A 19,694-nucleotide genomic window follows, 5' to 3' on the forward strand; every position below is an offset into this window, starting at 1 on the left:
CGAAACGTGTCTTTTTTTAATATATATTCCATCCTCCTATCCTGCGCTTGCCTTACATCAAAGTAGTGTTTGTTTGTATCATGCATCAACCAGTTATGCAGAGCTAATTTTATTCATCTTCTTGTGGTTTTGACTTCATAAGGCAATATCAAAAAATAGGAAGGAAAAGAGTAAGTTAGGGGATGTTGGTGGTCCTCCGCACCGACGCAAACAGAGACTCTCTAGATTTGCCACTTCTACTGCTAATGAAGTTGAAGTCCCAAGTCTACATGATGAGTTCATCTCCGTACTCCACCATCGCAGGTGCTTGCTCTAAGTTGACAGTGTGATAATTGGTTTCATGTTGCATATGTTGTCTAGCCTGTATTTCTTCTATTTTGATTAAATTGCACCTGCTGAGTTTATAAGTTATACATGTGCATATGACATGGCTTTATGTGTCTAGAATACACTGCATCTATCTATCATACCATGTTCTTACATCAAAGTACTGTTGTTGTGTATCCCGCATCAGTCACTCATGATTGGACGCTTTTAACATGGCAGTTTGATAGTGGTTGCATCTTGCATTGATTTCTACGTTGTACTGCTTATAATTTTTTGAATTGCCACTTATGACAAGACACTTTTAACTTGGCAGAGTAATATTGGTTGCATCTTTCATATGGTGTCTAGCTTGCATTACTTCTATTTTCTTGAAAATCCTTCTGCTTAGTTTGCACATCGTAGCTGTGAATATGTCATGCCGTCATGTTTTTCTTACATATTCCATCCTCATACGGTTGTCTTACATCAAAGTATTGCTTGTCTGTATCATGCATCAATAGGTTCTGAAGAGTGATTTTATTCTTTTGTTATGTGGGTATAGATTGACATGGCAAAGTCAAAAAAGAGCAAGGAAAATAATATAGTAGGGAGTGTTGTTACTCGTCGGGTGAAACGGAAAAGGTTCTACTGTCGAGATTCTGCTGGTACTTATAGTGCAGTAGAAGGTCCAAGTCCACCGGCTAAATCTACAAACACAGTATCACCTGCTCCACCAGCTGCAGCATCCGCTTCAACTGTACCAGCATCTCAACCAGTTACTCGTTCGTTTGCTCTGGAATTGGCCAGTTCCCAAGCTGCCTTCACACCTAACACTAATTCTGAAGCACTGCTTACACAACAGGACTTGGCAAGATCAGATGAACCTCATGAGCATCAACACCAAGACGGTACCTGACCGAGTCAAGTTGTAGTTGCATGCTCCTTTATATGTACTCTCACAGTTTGATGTACACTAACACTTTCCATATTCATTGTTGAACTAGCACCATGGCGCAAGCGGAAACAGACATCAGGGATAATGCTTGACAGATTAACAAAATCTAAAGGAGGAAGAATGGAGATCCATTTTGAGGCAGGTTTAAAAAGGCCACGTGATGCTACAGAGTCAGCCAAGTTAGTATCAGAGGCAGCCGTTGCCGTTAGGTGTCATGCACGTATCCTCCCAACATGGATCCAGTACAGGAATGAGAAAGACAATACCCAGTTTAACATCTTCCTTGACCATTTATCCGTAAGTAATGCTATTCATCACAATTAGTAATATTGTCTTGCTCTGTCCCATACTTTCTAGCTTCCTCCTAATAAGACTCACATTCTTTTTTCAACAGATGAGGTTCAAGTTGGATCCGAAAGATGATCCAACTAAACAAGCATGCACTCATGTTTTTTAGTCTGCTCTGCGACAATAGTGGTACCACCTTAGAAAATCTCACTTTGAAGGCAAGGCTAACAATGAAATCGCCCAAACATCTCCAGTGGAATATATTACAGATGAAGACTGGACAGCCCTTGTTAAACACTGGTCTGATCCAAAGTATCGCGTAGGCTATATGTATTTGATCAGACCACATATTGAACTTGTATTTATGTATGTGCCTTACAAGTGTATCTTCTTCTAGGCTAACTGTTTGAACAACAAAACCAACCGTTCTAAAGTGAAATTCCAACAGACAACAGGATCTCGTAGCTATATTGCATAGTGCGAGGCTCTTGTAAATAGCTGCTACTTCCTTCTTTTTTGTATGCCATATTATCGTATCTATATTGACTTGTTCCAAATACAGAGGAAAGCCCGTGCGGACCAAAAAGAACCTAAACCGAATGCAGTGCAAATCTTCAAGGATTGCCACACCAGCAAGATGAAGGGCATGAGCACACCAGTTCAAGCCGCTATTGTAAGTCCTTACTCATCCTGCCTTGAACTGATTGGTACTGTGATGTGTTCATTTAACTACCTGGTTTGCAGCCAATGTCAGTTACTCTGTTCACTTTTATACACAGTTTTCTTAACGTATCATTTCACCTTACATGGTTTAAAAGAGATGAAGGATATTCTTTTGGTGTTGATCTGTAATCTAGTTGTTATGTTCACGTGCGCACACAATGATAAAATAGCCTGTTTGTTTTATATCTGTTTGCCCATGATATGAATGATGTCATACTATGTTCATCCTACTTTAAACCATGTCTCTTTATCCTTAGATGTCAAAGAATGTGAGGAAATAGACAATACAGTAGGCATGCTACATGGACATATGTTCCAAAAGTGATTTTATTATGTAGCTGGCACTACAATACATGCTAATGTATTACAGTAGTTCACCAAAATAGTTATGTATAAACGTTTAACCTAATTTGTTTGTTTTTGTCTCATTAGTAACTTATGTGGTACACTAATCTACAAGTTCAAACTTTCAGGAAGCTATGGAACAAATGATTGAACAGCCACAACCACCTGAAGGTGAAGAGGCTACTACAGACACAATGTCACCTTTTGCTGCAGTGCGTTAGTATCTCTCCACTAACAGCGCAAAAAGCACCTTCCTGCGTAATTCTGGGTTGGTTGTCAAGGTAACCTCGTCCAAATCGCCTACTGAACAAAATCTTCCTGCTAGACAGAGTGATATATCTGTGCTCCAGACACAAGTCCAATCCCTAATGGACGTTGTTTCGGAAACAAGAATAGTGGTTGAGAAATGTCGTCAAGATATGAATAGTTTTGAAACCAGACTATCAGACATTCACTTCGTTGTTCAAGAGCAATGGCGGAAAAAAGGTGGAGATTGTGCTGCTCCATCAGATTCTACAACCTGAAACATTAGCACTCAGGTCAAATGATCTATGCTTCTATACATCTGATGGTGCTTTTATCTGGAAGGACTGTAAACTTTATGCCAACAAGCCTTTTGTTGTATGGTTGGAATTCATTCTGTTGTGATACAACATTTATGATGCTGCCACAGGCTGCAGTAATTACGACGCTATTTTTGTATAGTGTAGGTTTATCTTAGTAATGTATTCGGCCGAAAGCTTCGTAGGAGCCCAACATGCCAACATTCGTCGGGCCCATTCCAATTGGGCTAAAAACGATTATGGGCCAAAATTGGCATGTAGCCCACTAAAAATATCTGGGCCTAAATCAGCATAAGCTTTCATATTTTTCTGGTAGGCCTGTGCCCATAGTGGGTCTTTAACAGGCCTAAACATAATTTGGGCCCTCAGTAAAAATAGGCCGTTTACAGGTGTAAATATCTCGAGCCCACGAAAAACATGGGCCTTTAATAGACTGAAAGTGAGATTGGGCCCTGATTGTGCCAAATAACCCACTAGACTTAGCGGGCCGAAATGGTGGCCCATTTACGATGCGGATCTTTGACAGGTCGAAATTCGGACGGGCCGTAAATGCGCCGACCTAATACATGGGCCTTTAACAGGCCGGAACTTCGGTCGGCTAGATTATCATCATTTTTATATGGGTCGTTAATGGGCCCGATATGACGTTGGGCCACATATGGCCCATGGTTTACGTCCGGTGTTAACAGGCTGAAAATGACAACAGGCCGAAAGTGGCCCAAATCTATAGTGGGCCTCTAATAGGCTGAATGTCAGACATGGCCGAATATGACCCAAATCCTTCACGGTCATTTATGGGCCGAAAGTTTTGATGGCATGTAAATGGGCCCAAATGAAGCCGGACCTTTAACAGGCCGGAAATACACTGGGCCGTAATTTGGCCCAATTACTTAGCGGACTGTTAACGGGCCAGAAGTGACCATGGGCCACGTTGATGACAAGTTTAGGACAGGCCATTGACGGGCCGATTTGACAGAGAATGTTGGGCCTTTAGCTGGGCTGGCCCATTATGGTCTGCAGAATCTTGTGGGCCTTTAGCTGGGCTGGCCCATTATGGTCAGCAAAATCATGTGGGCCTTTAGTTGGGCCGGCCCATTATGGTCCGCTGAATTCTATGGGCCCTTAGCTGGCCGGCCCATTATGGTCTGCTAAATCTTATGGGCCTTCGGTTGGCCGGCCCATTTAAACTTTGTGGGCCACTTTTGGGCTGGTCCACGTGTCAACATATCATAGGCATCTCGACCGTTGGATGAGTGACACCTGTGCCAACGCGGAGCTGACGCGTGGATCCGTCAGCCAATGAGAATTTTACACGTGGAAAATCGGCATTGGTCATGTCTGTTAACGGGTTATCGGATCCAAAATCCGACCCGATAGCTTAACGGCGTTCCATTATGGTGGATGCCACGTGTCGGTCACCCTTGACGAAAGCACTTCTGTGACGCGCGATTTATCATCATGGAAGTGGACACTTCCATGATGATAATTTTGGTAATGTCATGGAACACTTCTACGACAGCACAGGTATGACTATCTTGATTCTATCATAAAATCGTCATGGATGTGCATGCATGACAAAAAAACGCGACCTACAAGGCTGACCCGGTAACAGGGGGGTCAAGCCTGGCTATTGTGGTAGATCTCTCAATGAAAGCACCAATGTCGGTGTCAAAACCGACGGATCTTGGGTAGGGGGTCCTGATCTGTGCGTCTAGGATGATGGTAACAAGAAGCAAGGGACACAATGTTTACCCAGGTTCGGGCCCTCTCGATGGAGGTAAAACCCTACTCCCTGCTTGATTAATATTGAAGATATGGGTAGTACAAGAGTAGATCTACCACGAGATTGTAGAGGCTAAACCCTAAGAGCTAGCCTATGATGGTATGATTGTAATTGTGATCGGCCTTCTAAGGACCAACCTCTCCAGTTTATATAGACACTAGAGAGGGCTAGGGTTTACATGGAGTCGGTTACAAGAAAGGAAATATAACATCCGGATCGCGAAGCTTGCCTTCCACGCCAAGGAGAACCCCATCCGGACACGGGACGAAGTCTTGAGTCTTGTATCTTCACGCTTCAATAGTCCGGACGTTGTACACAATCCGGCTGTCTGGATACCCCCTAATCCAGAACTCCCTCAGTAGCCCCTGAACCAGGCTTCAATGGCGATGAGTCCGGCGTGTAGTCTTGTCTTCGGCATTGCAGGGCGGGTTCCTTCTCCTAATACTCCAAAGTAATTATCGAACACTTGAATCGTGTCTGGATCCACAAAATGATCTTCACATGCCACTGTAGAGAGAATGATATTTCACAAATGCAATCTGCTGGCAACTTTTTAGACTACGCGACGTGTCATTACGGTCGGGTCATTATCCGAACCGTTTTCCTACAACCAGCTACAGCGCATATTGCGAGGCGGTTTCCTTGACACGTCTTGTCAAAGCAGAGATCGTGTCCCCTTATCATGGGATTCTCATCAATACGGGTATGGGTAATCCCACCACGCCATCAATCGTGGTGCTTGGGAAGCAGGCGATTCCCAACGGGTAAGTGGGGAGGCGCATCGCTTTCGTCGCCTCTATAAAGGGATAAGAGTTCCCCATTTTACCCACGCCTTCTTCCTCCTTTGCCCACTCTTGCCCCCTCGAGCTCCAGCGCCCAAGCCCAAGTCTTCTCTGCACAGCTAAACATGTCCGGAGCAGGAGGCAAGTGGGTGGCTTCCACCGTCAAGGAGAAACACATCACAAATCTTCGGGCGGCCGGATACTTAGCCGCAGACATAGCGCACCGACTACCGGACGACGGGCAGGTCATTCCAACCCCGGGACCCCACGAGAGGGTCGTGTTTCTCGCCCACTTCGTCCGTGGACTGGGGTTTCCACTTCACCCCTTCGTCTGCGGGCTCATGTTCTACTACGGGCTAGATTTCCATGATCTAGCCCCGAACTTCGTCCTCAACATCTCGGCGTTCATCGTTGTATGTGAGGCCTTCCTTTGCATTAAGCCTCATTTCGTCCTGTGGCTGCAAATCTTCTGCGTGAAGTCGAAGATTGTGAGCGGCCAGTAGGCGGAGTGCGGAGGAGCCATGGTGGGCAAGATGCCTAACGTCACCTGGCTTGACGGCTCCTTTGCAGAAACTGTGAAGGGATGGCAGTCGGGGTGGTTCTACATCACCGAGCCGTGCGACGCCAACTGGGCAGTGGCCCCCGAGTTCCGATCTAGCACCCCCATGCGGCTCACCTCCTGGGAAAGGAAGGGCCTGTCCTGGGGTGAATCTACAGAGCTGACCGGACTCCAAACCTGCATCAAGAGCATGAAGGACAAGAACATCAAGCTTGTCAACGTGATCTAGGTCATGCTCGTTCGTCGGATTCTGCCGTGACAAAGGCGGGCATTCAATCTGTGGGAGTTCGTCCCGGCCGAACACCAGATGCTTCAGAGGCTCTACGGCATGAAGCACAAAGACGCATGGAAGGCGTTGTTCAAGGCCTTCGAAGTACCTCCTCCCACATCCGAGGACCGTGGGCTCCATGCCGCACGGCCTCCTAGCCATGTGAGTTTTCAGGCTACCACCGGATTCGGTTCTTCCCAGTATGTTCATGGGGGAGCCTTAAGTAATTATGCATATTTGTTCAGGATTATGTGGAGACAGCGGAGCAGATTGACTGTCCGGCTCCGCTGCTAGAAAGCCCAGCTGTTGCTCTCCTGACGGAGATGCTGGTCCCGGCGCCCTACAAGGCACCAGAGAAGAAGGCCGATAAGAAGGCCCCAGGGATCCGAAAGGGTCTCCGACGTAAGGTTGCGCCAGAAGCCTCGTCTGAAGACGACGAGGCACACTCCTCCCACGAAGGGGAGGAGGAAGAAGAAGAAGCCGCCCCATCTAGAAAGGACGAGGGGCCCGGGGAGGCGGACCAGGGGGCCAGAAAAGGCCCTCGGCGCAAGGCTGTCATACCCACGTCGTCCGACGACGACGAGACAGATTCCTCCCGCGGAGACAGGGGGAAGCAAGAATAAACTCTACCTCCCCGCACTGGGGAGGAGAAAAAGAGAAAAGCCGCCCCGGAAGGGGAGGCTGGGACGTCTAAGAAGGGAAAGGTGTCCCTTCCGGACTACTCCGCCACGGCCGCTCACAGCAAGGAGGGGTGGCTGCCCAGGCGGAAGCCCCTGACGCGATCGTAAGTATCTGCACTCTATCATGACCTTACTTCATAGTTTTTGTTTTAACGCCGAACATATATGTTGTCCAGCCAGGGCTCCTCCCGAGGTATCTTCTTCCGGGTCCCTGAGCGATTCGGAGATGAATTCGCTCTCGACGGCCACTACTCCTCAGCCTGCGGATGACACGGAGGTGTTGTCCCGAAGCCTCCCAGAGCAAGGGGAGGTGACTCTGGAGACGCCCCAAGGCAGGATTCCAAATGTCGGACACGCGGGGTTCAAGATCCCCGCGGATCGTGCCGATGAGAGCCACAGTAGGCCGGGCTCTCGGCCGAACACTGTTCCGGAACCTTCAAAGGTTCCGGACTCAGGCGGGCAGCCCCTCGTTAGGGAGGGCGAGCCGTCTGCATTGAGGACTTCCGTTGCGCCCGAGGTGCCGGATTGTCTGCTGGAAGCGCTTCGCGACACTTCCATGGATGAAGAGCACCGTACTCTTATGAGTGCGGTGATTCAGAAGGTTTCGTCCGCCAAGAGCGGACTAACTGAAGCTTGCACCAGCCTCCTGACAGGCTTTGAGGTAAGTAATACAAATGTGTGAAAGTACCACCCGATAGGTAGTAACCCCTGATACTCTGTTTGGTGTTCGGAAAGAAAAGCCAAATGGAGGGTCAATTATAATCCACAGGAGTCCAATAATGAGTGTTTATGTGAATAAGCAGGCTGTGCTGCTTGCCTCTGCTGCCCGCACAGCTGAGGTTGCCGAACTAAAGCGGGACCTGGAGCAGGCGCAGGGAGAGCTTGACCTCACGAAGAGGCAGCTCGAAGAGAACAAAGGTGAGTGATTCTCCGCTCTTCGTTATTTAAGGATAGATAAAATTAGTTAGTCTAACGACGAAGCATCGTGACTGTGTAACAGGGGCCACCGCCGAAGTGGCGTCCCTGAAGAAAGCACTGTCCGAGGCCGAAGACAAGATGGCCTTGGAATGCAAAGAGTGCAAAGAGCAAAGTGCTAGAGTGGGTGAGGTACAGCAAGAGCTCCGGGACCTCGGCAAGAAGTTCGAGTCCGTGGAGCATGATCTGAAGATGAAAGAGGTCGAGCTTGCGAAGGCCCTTGTGAATATGAAAGATGCCAAGGCCGAAGCCGAGAAGGCACAGTGGGAAATCTAGGAGGCCAAAAAGATAACAGCGCGTAAGAAATTCTTTATGCAAAGCAAACATGTGGAGGAGGCGTTTCTTTTACTTACTCGAATTCGGAGCTCTCTAGGGGCATTGGCAGATCTGTCACACAGCGTATCAGATGCCGCGGAGTTCTACCGTGCCCAGGAGGGGGGCTCAACGGAGAAGCTGTTCTGGTCCCAGTATGCTGGGGCCGAACACCCAATGCCTCTGAGTGACCAACTGAAGCATTTGGTCAAACTCCACAGGGCGGCCGAAGTGGCTATGAAAGATTTCATAGTCCGGATGTGGCCTGGTGAGCCCCTGCCCACTAGCTACTTCAGCCTGATCAAGCGGATGGTGAATGCCTATCCGCAGCTTGAAGTCATCAAGCGATCTGTTTGCATTGAGCGTGCCCACAGGGCCTTTGCCCACGCGAAGGTGCACTGGGGCAAGCTGGATGCTGAGAAGCTCGTGAAGGATGGTCTGCCAGAGGGCAAGGAGCACCGCCATCCCGAGAAGTACTATGATGGCGTTATGAAGGGCGCTTGTCTCGTGGCCGATGAGTGTACCAAGGACAAGATCTTTGACTAAATGTACCTCTTTCGCTGTTGTAATTTAAAGACGAAGTTACTTGTGCTTTGTAGCACTTTTGTTATTTAAAATATTACCTTCTGTGTGGTTGTTTATAAAATTCTGAAAGTAGGCCAGTCGTCGGCTTCCGCCCCCACGTAACTAGTACTGGGATGTTCGTGGAAAACCCGGACACTCTTTATCCAAATGTTTGGTCCCTTAAGGAGGTGCCCGGCGCAGCGAACAAGGCAATCGGACTATGCGGCTTTATAACTTTCACTTAGCCATAGAAGTCTACAATTTTAAATTTCGGCGAAGCCCCTAGAATCCGGAAGGCCGAATTGGGGCGCTATACATGCCTAGATCGGACGAAGCCGATTTATCGCCTAAAGCGGAAAATCTTTAAGGATTTTAAGACCTCTCGAACAGCGACCAGCTCTCGCCACATCATGCCGGTCAGTTTTCGGCTTTCTCTACTGAGGTGCTCGTCCGAAAGAACCGGGACACAATCGCAGTAGTTCTCCCTGCGCTACCTTAGCCGATATAACGGAACGTAAAGTACCAAAACAAGGGAGCCGGGCTAACCCAACTGTAGACCCAAGACATGATTCGGAGCTGATGCATATAGTGCTATAAGTTCGGGGTGCCGCACTGTTGAAAGTGTTCGGACTTGTCTTGCCATATTATGGAGCGCCATAAGAAGCCCCTGGCAAACTGACCGTACCAAGGTGTACGGATGCAATATCAAATAAACATTTATGAGAAAAAATGCTCAAATAAGAATAATAAGCTAACGCTATATATGATCTCCCATTGATGAATAATATGTTTAAGCGTATGTTTACAATGGATGCATTAAGCAGAGATAAATAGGACTATTTGACATGTCCTATCAAGGGGCAGGCTGTGTACAGATAGATAAAACAGGTATAATGATCGTAAATAGATTCCACCTGGGTATTTCCTTCTGTGCGCAACGCCTATTGCCTCCTTGGTTTTCTCTCCTATGTAAGTCCGGCAATCCGGATCTTCTGAGGAGGCTGCACTAAAGCGATGTCCTGAAAGGTAAAAGGGAAAGATTATGAAGGTATGTTGCGGTGATACAATAATGTTGACTGAGTCACTGATGCACCTCCACCTGTGCCCATGGTATTTTGAGTGCGTAATTGTGTACGCGTGGCACGAATGCTGCTTTAATGGGGCTTGAGCGGAGGCCAGACTGCTAATCGCGCTCTTGGCATGCCTGATGATCCTGTTGCGGGGTGCTCCAGACTCGCTTGACGGTGCTTGAGGTTGTCGTCGCCGGATTGGTGGTTTGCTGGAGGAGGCCGCATTGTACTTCTGCTGCGAGGGCTGCGGTATGCTCTTCTGTACAGAGAGAGCGGTCCATGTTTCCGTTTACTGTTATGACCCCGCGCGGGCCTGGCATCTTGAGCTTGAGGTATGCATAGTGTGGTACCGCATTGAATCTAGAGAATGCGGTTCATCCGAGCAGTGCGTGGTAACCACTACGGAAAGGGACGATATTGAAGATTAACTCTTCACTTCGGAAGTTGTCCGGAGATCCGAAGACCACTTCCAATGTTATGGAACCCGTACAGCGGGCCTCTACTCCAAGAATTACACCTTTAAAGGTGGTTTTGGTGGGCTTGATCCTTGAGGGGTCGATGCCCATTTTGCGCACTGTGTCCTGATAAAGCAAGTTCAGGCTGCTACCGCCATCCATAAGGACTCGTGTGAGGTGAAATCCGTCGATGATTGGGTCTAAGACCAATGCGGCTGAGCCACCGTGACTGATGCTAGTAGGATGATCCCTACGATCAAAGGTGATCGGACAAGCTGACCATGGGTTGAACTTGGGGGCGACTGGCTCCATCGCGTAGACGTCCCGTAGCGCCCGCTTCTGTTCCCTCTTGGGGATGTGAGTGGCATAGATCATGTTGACCGTTTTCACCTGGGGGGAAATTTCTTCTGTCCCCCTATGTTCGGGCGCCAGGGGTCCTCGTCATCGTTGCTGTGCATCCCCTTGTCCTTATTTTCTGCGTTTATTTTGCCGGCATGTTTGAATACCTAGCAGTCTCTATTGGTGTGGTTGGTTGGCTTGTCCGGGGTGCCATGAATTTGGCATGAGCGCTCTAGTATACGGTCTAGACTGGACGGTCCCTGATTGTTTCTTTTGAACGGCTTCTTCCGCTGACCGGACTTGGATCCGCTGAATCCAGCGTTTACTGCCGTATCTTTAGTGTTGTCATCGTTGTTATGTCGCTTATGTCTGTTCCGTCGTGGCTTGCCGTTATTGTCGCGGACATCCGAAGTGCCGGAATGTGGCGTGGTGCCGCTGCGAGCCAACCAGTTGCCCTCGCCCGCGCAAAAGCGGGTCATTAGTGTTGTGAGAGCTACCATGGACTTGGGTTTTTCCTGGCCGAGGTGTCGAGCAAGCCACTCGTCACGGATACTATGCTTAAAAGCCGCCAGGGCTTCGGCATCCGGACAGTCAACTATTTGGTTCTTTTTAGTTAGGAACCGAGTCCAGAATTTCCTGGCTGACTCTCCAGGCTGTTGAGTAATGTGGCTCAGGTCATCAGCGTCCGATGGTCGCACATATGTGCCCTGGAAATTGTCGAGGAATGCGTCTTCCAGGTTTTCCCAACTACCAATGGAATTTGCTGGCAGGCTGTTTAGCCAGTGCTAGGTTGGTCCTTTGAGCTTAAGGGGAAGATACTTGATGGCGTGTAGATTGTCTCCACGGGCCATGTGAATGTGGAGAAGGAAATCTTCGATCCATACTGCGGGGTCTGTTGTGCCATCGTATGATTCGAAGTTTACGGGTTTGAACCCTTCTGGGAATTCATGATCCATCACTTCGTCAGTGAAGCAGAGGGGGTGTGCGGCGCCTCTGTGCCAAGCAACGTGGCTACGCAGTTCGAGTTGGTCTGGGTTGCTGTGTTCGGCCCAGCCGGACTTGTTGATGATGTATCCGGCATGACGGTCATCGTCGCGCGCTGTGGCGCGCCCCCGCGTTCTGTAGATCGATCTTTGCTGTCCTGCTTTGTTTTCCAGAATATCTTGCAGGTCTTGCCTATTGCCCCGGGCCGTAGTGTATTGGCGTGGGGGTGCGGGCTAGTATTCGGGGGGATATCCCGTTTTATCCCGGCCACGGGGTGGCCGGTCAGCCGTTTGGCGCTCGAGTCCGCATTCCTCGGCTGCCAGGACTTCAGTCCATCTATCTGTGAGCAGGTCTTGATCAGCCTAGAGTTGCTGTTGCTTCTTCTTTAGGCTCCTCGCAGTGGCAATAAGCCGGTGCTTGAAGCGCTCCTGCTCCACGAGATCCTTAGGCACGCCGAACTCGTCGTCGCCGAGGCTAATCTAGTCTTCGGAGGGGGCATATAGTTGTCCTCCTCCGGGTATCCGTCAGTCACCTGTTCGTCTGGGTTGACCTGCTCATCCTCCTGTTCGGCCTGCTCGAAGGCGGGCTGGTCAAGGTTGTATTCCTCTTCGGCACCATCCAGATTGCTTTCCTCTTCGGGGCCGGTATTGCTGTGGCGGGGCTTGGAGCGGCGCCGACGCCGCCCATGCTTTGCTTTTCTCCCTGAGGGGTTATCCTCCGTTGCCTCGTCGCCACTGGTTTCCTTTGGAGTGTCCACCATGTATATATCATATGAGGAGGTGGCCGTCCACCGCCCTGTGAGCGGTGGCTCCTGTAATTCTCCTGCATCGTCATCCATGCCGTCAATGTCTTCAGAGTCGAAGTCAAGCACGTCGGTTAAATCATCGACCGTGGCAATGAAGTGGGTGGTGGGTGGGCAGCGAATTCCTTTGTCGCCTGCTTCCCACGCAAGCCGGACATAGTTCGGCCCAGAGCCTCCTGATAAAGAGAGAGACTTTAGTGAATTCAGCATGTCACCAAAGGGCGAGTGCTGGAAGATGTCCGCAGCGGTAAACTCCATTACCGGAGCCCAACCTGGCTCGGCTGGCTCGAGGGTGTGCGGACTGGAACCAACAACCGGATACGAGTCCGGGGGCCCGGGGTTACAGGCTTCCGCAGAAGGGAGACCTGTGTTCGGCTCCACCACTGATGAGTGTGCGGCCTGCGGGGCGGGGTCCACCCCTCCGTCCTTAGGCAACGTAACTTGCTCCGTATTTAGATCCGAGGCTACTGCAGGGGTGATATCCCGAGCTTTGTCCGACAGTAGGTCTAAGCCGTGCTCGTCGTGACTGTTCGGTGCTCCAAGCGCAGGCCCAAATCCGTCGAAGATCAAGTCTCCGCGAATATCCGACGTGTAGTTCAAGTTTCCGAACCTGACCTGGTGGCCAGGGGCGTAGCTATCGATCTGCTCCAGATGGCCAAGCGAATTGGCCCGCAGTGCGAAGCCGCCGAACACGAAGATCTGTCCGGGGAGAAAAGTCTCCCCCTGGACCGTGTTGTTGACGATTTAAGGCGCCATCCAGCCCTGCAACGAAGACACAGAGGAACTCTCAATGAAAGCACCAATGTCGGTGTCAAAACCGGCGGATCTCGGGTAGGGGGTCCCGATCTGTGCGTCTAGGCCGATGGTAACAGGAAGCAAGGGACACAATGTTTACCCACGTTCGGGCCCTCTCGATGGAGGTAAAACCCTACTTCCTGCTTGATTAATATTGAAGATATGGGTAGTACAAGAGTAGATCTACCACGAGATCGTAGAGGCTAAACCCTAAGAGCTAGCCTATGATGGTATGTTTGTAATTGTGATCGGCCTTCTAAGGACCAACCTCTCCGGTTTATATAGACACCGGAGAGGGCTAGGGTTTACATGGAGTCGGTTACAAGAAAGGAAATATAACATCCGGATCGCCAAGCTTGCCTTCCACGCCAAGGAGAATCCCATCCGGACACGGGACAAAGTCTTGAGTCTTGTATCTTCACGCTTCAATAGTCCGGATGTTGTACACAGTCCGGCTGTCCGGATACCCCCTAATCTAGGACTCCCTCAACTGTGACAAACACATATCATCACGGAAGTGTTTTTTTTTGTAGTGGCCTCTGCTAGTAAGCCGAAGCAGGCGATGCCTAAGAAGCCTGCACATAAGCCAGGTGCTTCACCTTCAAAGCCCTCACGGCCAACTCCTCAATTTGCTCCTCCTTCAAAGTCCTCAGCTCCTCCGACAAAGTCTTCAGCTGCTCCGACCAAATCCTCCGCACATGTGCATCTCGCCACATGCCAAAGGACTACAGGCATCTCAATTGCCTCAGGAGCATCTGCAAGTTCCTTAGCTGCACCAAATTCCTCAATTGTCCCCTCTCTGCTGAAGAAAAAGGCCACTGCTGGACGAGGCCCTCGACCAAGTCCTCACAAGAAGCATGTCGCCTTTCAAGTGCCCTCTGATGACGATGAGGCTGATGATGAAGAACTTGCCGAAATCATCAGAGACAGGCAGGCTAGGGCTGCTAGAGCCAAAGGCAGCAATGTGCCACTACTATTGGATCCAAAGTTGATCCTCGACTTCATTGACCTATGGCACAAGGACCCAAACATGCCTTTGCTGGAGATGAACCTCACTCCTGGTCAAAGTCATGTGTTGACTGCCTTCATTGAAGAAGAGAAGTGGAAATTTGAAGAAGGAAGAAGACTGAAGAAAGCGCAGTACAAGAAGCAGCGCTACCTAAAGGACAATGTCCTCACTCTTACCCCTGATCAACTTGTTGCCTTGTAAGCTGAGATCAAGCAACTGAGTGATGAATTCAATTGCTACTATGCTGATTGGAAGGGTGCCAAGGTCCAGTTCATCAAGCTGACGAAGACTTTCACTTCAAGTGTTGCTGCTCCTGTGCACATTGAAGTCACTCCAGCTGAAGCATCTACTCAGCCTACTGAAGAACATGCCAGCACCGCTGATGACAATCAGGCTGCTGAAGAAAATGAAATTACCAGGGCTGATGACTGCATTTCAGCCACTGAAGAAATTTCCAGGGCATCCACTAGTGGTGCGCCTGAAGAAAGTGAAGAAGTCAGGGCAATTGCATCAGTTGCGCCTGAAGAAACTGGACCAAAGTCCTCTGCTCCTCCTGCGCCTACACCAACTCCAATTCTTCCATCTGCATCAGATGCAAAGAAGACCAAGGCTGCAGAGTGTGCAGCTGTGAAGAAAAGGAAGGCATCAACTTCATTAGATTCTTCAGCTCCGAAGAATATGAAGCCTTTAACAAGTTCAATTCACAACCCAATTGATGTCGTTCCTGTCTCATTCATGCCATCAAAGGACCTTGTTCCTTTTGGTGAAGATTATGTGATTCCAAGTGAATCCGATGAAGAGAATCCTTCTGCTGCTTCGTCAGAGCAGTTGGATGAAGAAATTGAAGTGGACACAATCCCTTCAACCCCAGTTATCTCCTCTCATATGCCTCAGTTCACTGCTAAAGAGGACGGCGTTGAAGAAATGGAAGATGAGGATGTGGACATTGGCTGTACCACACCTGTGCTGAATGATGACTTTTGGGAAAGTCAGCACCCCAACTCTCCAATGTTCACTCCACTTCAAGCAATTCCTTAGTCCCCTACAGCTACTGAAGTACAAATGGGATCTGAAGAACCTCATGCAACCCCGTCTGTCCATGAAGAAATTCCAACCACTAGTGCTGAAGAAAATGTAAATGAAGAATTGAAGACCTAGGCTGCAGCTGAAGAAGAACCTCCAATTCCTTAGTCTGTGGATCCTAAGATTGTGATTCCTGAGGTGGTGATGAAATTGACTAACACTCCTCAGCCCAAGCCAAAGGATCCCTTCTCAAAGAAGCAAAAATTCAAGGCTGATGACTTCTTCGGTGAGCATGTGTTCTTCACTAAATTCAATCCGTATGACAATGCTCGTCTTAGAAGGAAGCGCTTCTAGACTGCCAGCCAGACCAATTTCTATTCTTCACTGCTTTTCAACAAGGACAAAGTCTTCGACCACGAGCATATTCCTCACGTGGACATGGAATCAATGCCTTGCTTCTCTCAAGTCCTCAGTATGCTTCATGATGCAGGCTTGCTCAACTTTTGCTCTGACATAGTTGATTGGAATGAAGAGCTTATTCTTCAGTTCTACACCACCCTGCACATCACGGGTGATGCAGATGATATCAACTCTTGGGTGTTGGACTGGATGACCGAAAACACTCACTACAAGGCACCGGGCTCTGAATTGCTTCATGCCCTGCCAATCAGTCCTCCACATGAAGGTGCTTGTTGTCTGTACCAAGAGCCTGAACTCACTGCTCATTACATGCAAGTGCTCATGAAGCCTCTAAAGCCTGGTCAAGCCCCAAGGACCAAATTCCTCGTGAAGGAATTGCTGTATGTGCCAAGAACCATCTATCGCATTCTGACGAAGATTATGAGTCCTATCAAAGGCCACGACTCATCTGATGAGGAAATTGTTGGCATCATGAAGAATATGCTATTCAACATCATGCATGGCATTCCTGTCAATTATCGTGATTACTTCATGCGGACTCTGGCAAATGTTGCACTTTCTCTGTTTGAGCTGAAGCCTTATGCTCCCTTGTCACATCCCTAGCTGCTGGTAGTGCTCTAGGCTAGCTCATGTGTGCATCATGTTTAAATTCTGAAAAATTTGAACTGAGGGAATTTTGGAAGCCTCAAAAACTTAAATAAAAGAGGGGCAAAAACCCTAGAAATCTCATTCATTGCTCCAAAATGCTCTTCTTAAATGTTTGATAATTTTTGGTAAGGGTTCTGGTCCCAACCAAAATATTGAACATTTTTAAGGAATTATTTTTGGGACTTTGGATTTAATTCTTTAGCTATTTGAATTTGAATTATATTCATATAATTAGAATATAATTTCAAATACCCTTGATATATTTTATAAGCTTTTGGAAAAGTCCATTTAGCAATATAAAATATTCAGAGGAGTTCTTGGCATTGTTTGAATTATTTTAAATTCAAAATAGTGGCAAAAGAATTAAATAAAAATAAAACAGAACAGAAATTAAAAAAAGGGAGCAGAAGCTACCTGGCGCTCACCTGGTAGCCAAACCGGCCCAGCACTGCAGCTGGCCGGCCCAGCCCGCCACCGCTACCCCCCTGTCGCCTTCCTCCCTTGCCAGGAGGACGGGCACGCGCCCGGCGCGCGCGGCCACGCGCCCCAGCCACCTCCTCCCTGCCTGGCTGCCTCCTCCTCCCCTGGTCACCTCCCGCGACGCCAGGCAGCCCCTGGCTCCCTCTCTCACTCCCCTCGCTCCTTCCCTCCGTCCCTATCCCCCTCTGCTCCCTCTCCCTCCCGCGACCGAACAGAGCCCGTCGCCACCGACGAGCACCACCGCAGCCATCGCCTCTCCCTCGCCCCCTCGAGCAGCCCAGAAGCTCCGCCGCATCTTCCTCGTCCTCTCCACCGAGTTACACGGCGCCGGAGGCCCTGCATCATCACCATCTTCGTCATCTTCGTCGCCGGCCGTCGAAGATCCCCTTCGCGGCTGCGCACGCTCCGGTGCTTCCCCGAGCACGCCGAAGCCACCCCTGCATCCGCCGTGAGCTCCTCTACCGACCCCCCCTTCTCCCATGTCCATTAGCTCGTCGTATCCGTCGTTTCCGTCGAGACCGAGACCTCACCGGCGCCGGACTTGTCGCCGTCGTCGTTTTGGTTCACCTCCGTCCAAACCGAGCACGCAGACGTACTCAGAGCACTCCCAGGAGCCCGTAGCGCCCACCAACCCCTCCTCCCATGCACCATAGCGCCGAACCCGCCGTTGCCCGAACTCCGGCCGCCGCCACGAGCTCGACTCCGGCGAGCCCACTCCACCCCAGCTCCTCCCACTTGCACTACCAGACGCGCGCGACCCCCAGCTACGCGTAGGACCAATCCGCCGTCCAAATGGTCGCCTGTGGGCGAAACCCGACGCGCTCCGCCGCCACTGACCTCGCCGGCGACGAGCCGTCGGCCTAACCCCGGTCTAGTTAACCACTAATGACCCAGCTAACCCTCCCCAGAGCCACTGACGTATGGGCCCCACGCCCTTAGTTAATCTTTATTATTTTCTGTTAAGTGTTAACCTAACCACCATGGGCCCACACGTCAGCTTTGACCGTGCTGACGTGTCTGTTGACCCGGCCCCACCTGTCATTGGCACTATCCAGCCCCAGTCACTGACCAGTGGACCCCACTGGTCAGGTTTGACCTGGACGGCGCCCGTTGACCTGCTGACGTCACTATGAGGTCATGATGACGCAATAATTCCTTTCTGGAATTTAAATAAATCTTAAATGATTTAATAATTTCAGAAAATGCCTAAAACTTCTAAAATTCATAGAAATTCAACCGTAGCTCCAAATTAAATAATTTATATATGAAAAATTATCAGAAAAATTCAAGGAATCCATCTGTACCATTTTCATGCATGTTAGAACAACTTATAGTTGCTGTTTAGCACAAATCAATTAAATGGCATTTGAATAATCACATATGGAGTTCGAATTTGAATATTATATTCAAACCAACTTCATTTAATCTGTAGCTAGTTGCATTAGCTCAAAACACATTCATATTGCCATGTCATGAGCATGCATCATATTGTGCATTGCATTGATTGTGTCTTTCCTTAGTTGCCGGTGATTGCCCCCTTTCGATAGACGTGATACCGATGATGTGATCGTTGACACTGATGAAGACTCAATGTTATCTTCAGAAGTGCCGGGCAAGCAAAACCCCCTTGTTCATTCCGATAAAATCCCACTCTCTCGCTCCTGCTCTCTTTTACTGCATTAGGACAACATCGATTCATCTGTTACTTGCTGCGGTAGCTGAACCCCTTTATCCTCTGCATGACCTGTCATTGCCACAGTAAATAGATGAAACCCACTAGCATGAGTAGGAGTTGTTTGAGCCCTGATGTGCCTACTCATTCATGCTTGATTGTCATGCCTGCTACTGCTTAGAGTTGAGTCAGGTCTGATTCATCGGGGATGAATCAGAGGCGTGTGAACATGTCCTACTGTGTGAGCTAAGTGTGTGAACACGATTTGGTAAAGGTAGCGGTGAGAGGCCATGTAGGAGTACATGGTGGGTTGTCTCATTGCAGCCGTCCTCAGGAACTGAGTTCTGTGTTTGTGATCCATGATTCAGCTACTACCACACATTGGGCCCGAAACCAATGGACCCTCTCGGCTTCTTGATCACCCTTGTCCTCTGTCCAGGAGTTGCAAGTAGTTTCTGGTGTTTGTAGTATGCTGGAGGCCGTGGGCAGCGCTGACCGTAGGGGTGGGCTGTGATGCGGTAGGCACGTGGCACGGTGTACCGGGCGCCCGTTTGGTGTCTCGGGAACCCTGTTCACATCGTTTGGGGCTGTGAGCGAAACTCCGGCCGGATCTCCTCATGGATGGAACCCGAATAGGCGATAAACCTGGACTAGAGACTTAGGTGATTAGGTAGGCCGTGGCCGACACCCACGTTGGGCTTCCGCTTGAAGGTTGCCGAGTACATGTCGTGTAAACGGCGGTAAGTGGTGAGAGCGTGTGTGAAGAAGTACACCCCTGCAGGGTTAACATCATCTATTCGAATAGCCGTGTCCGCGGAAAAGGACTTCTGGGTTGCTTATATCAGTTCATAGACAAGTGAAAGTGGATACTCTAAAATACGCAAGATAAGCGTG

This window comes from Triticum dicoccoides, chromosome 4B, assembly GCF_002162155.2.
Source record: "Triticum dicoccoides isolate Atlit2015 ecotype Zavitan chromosome 4B, WEW_v2.0, whole genome shotgun sequence".
NCBI lineage: Eukaryota > Viridiplantae > Streptophyta > Magnoliopsida > Poales > Poaceae > Triticum > Triticum dicoccoides.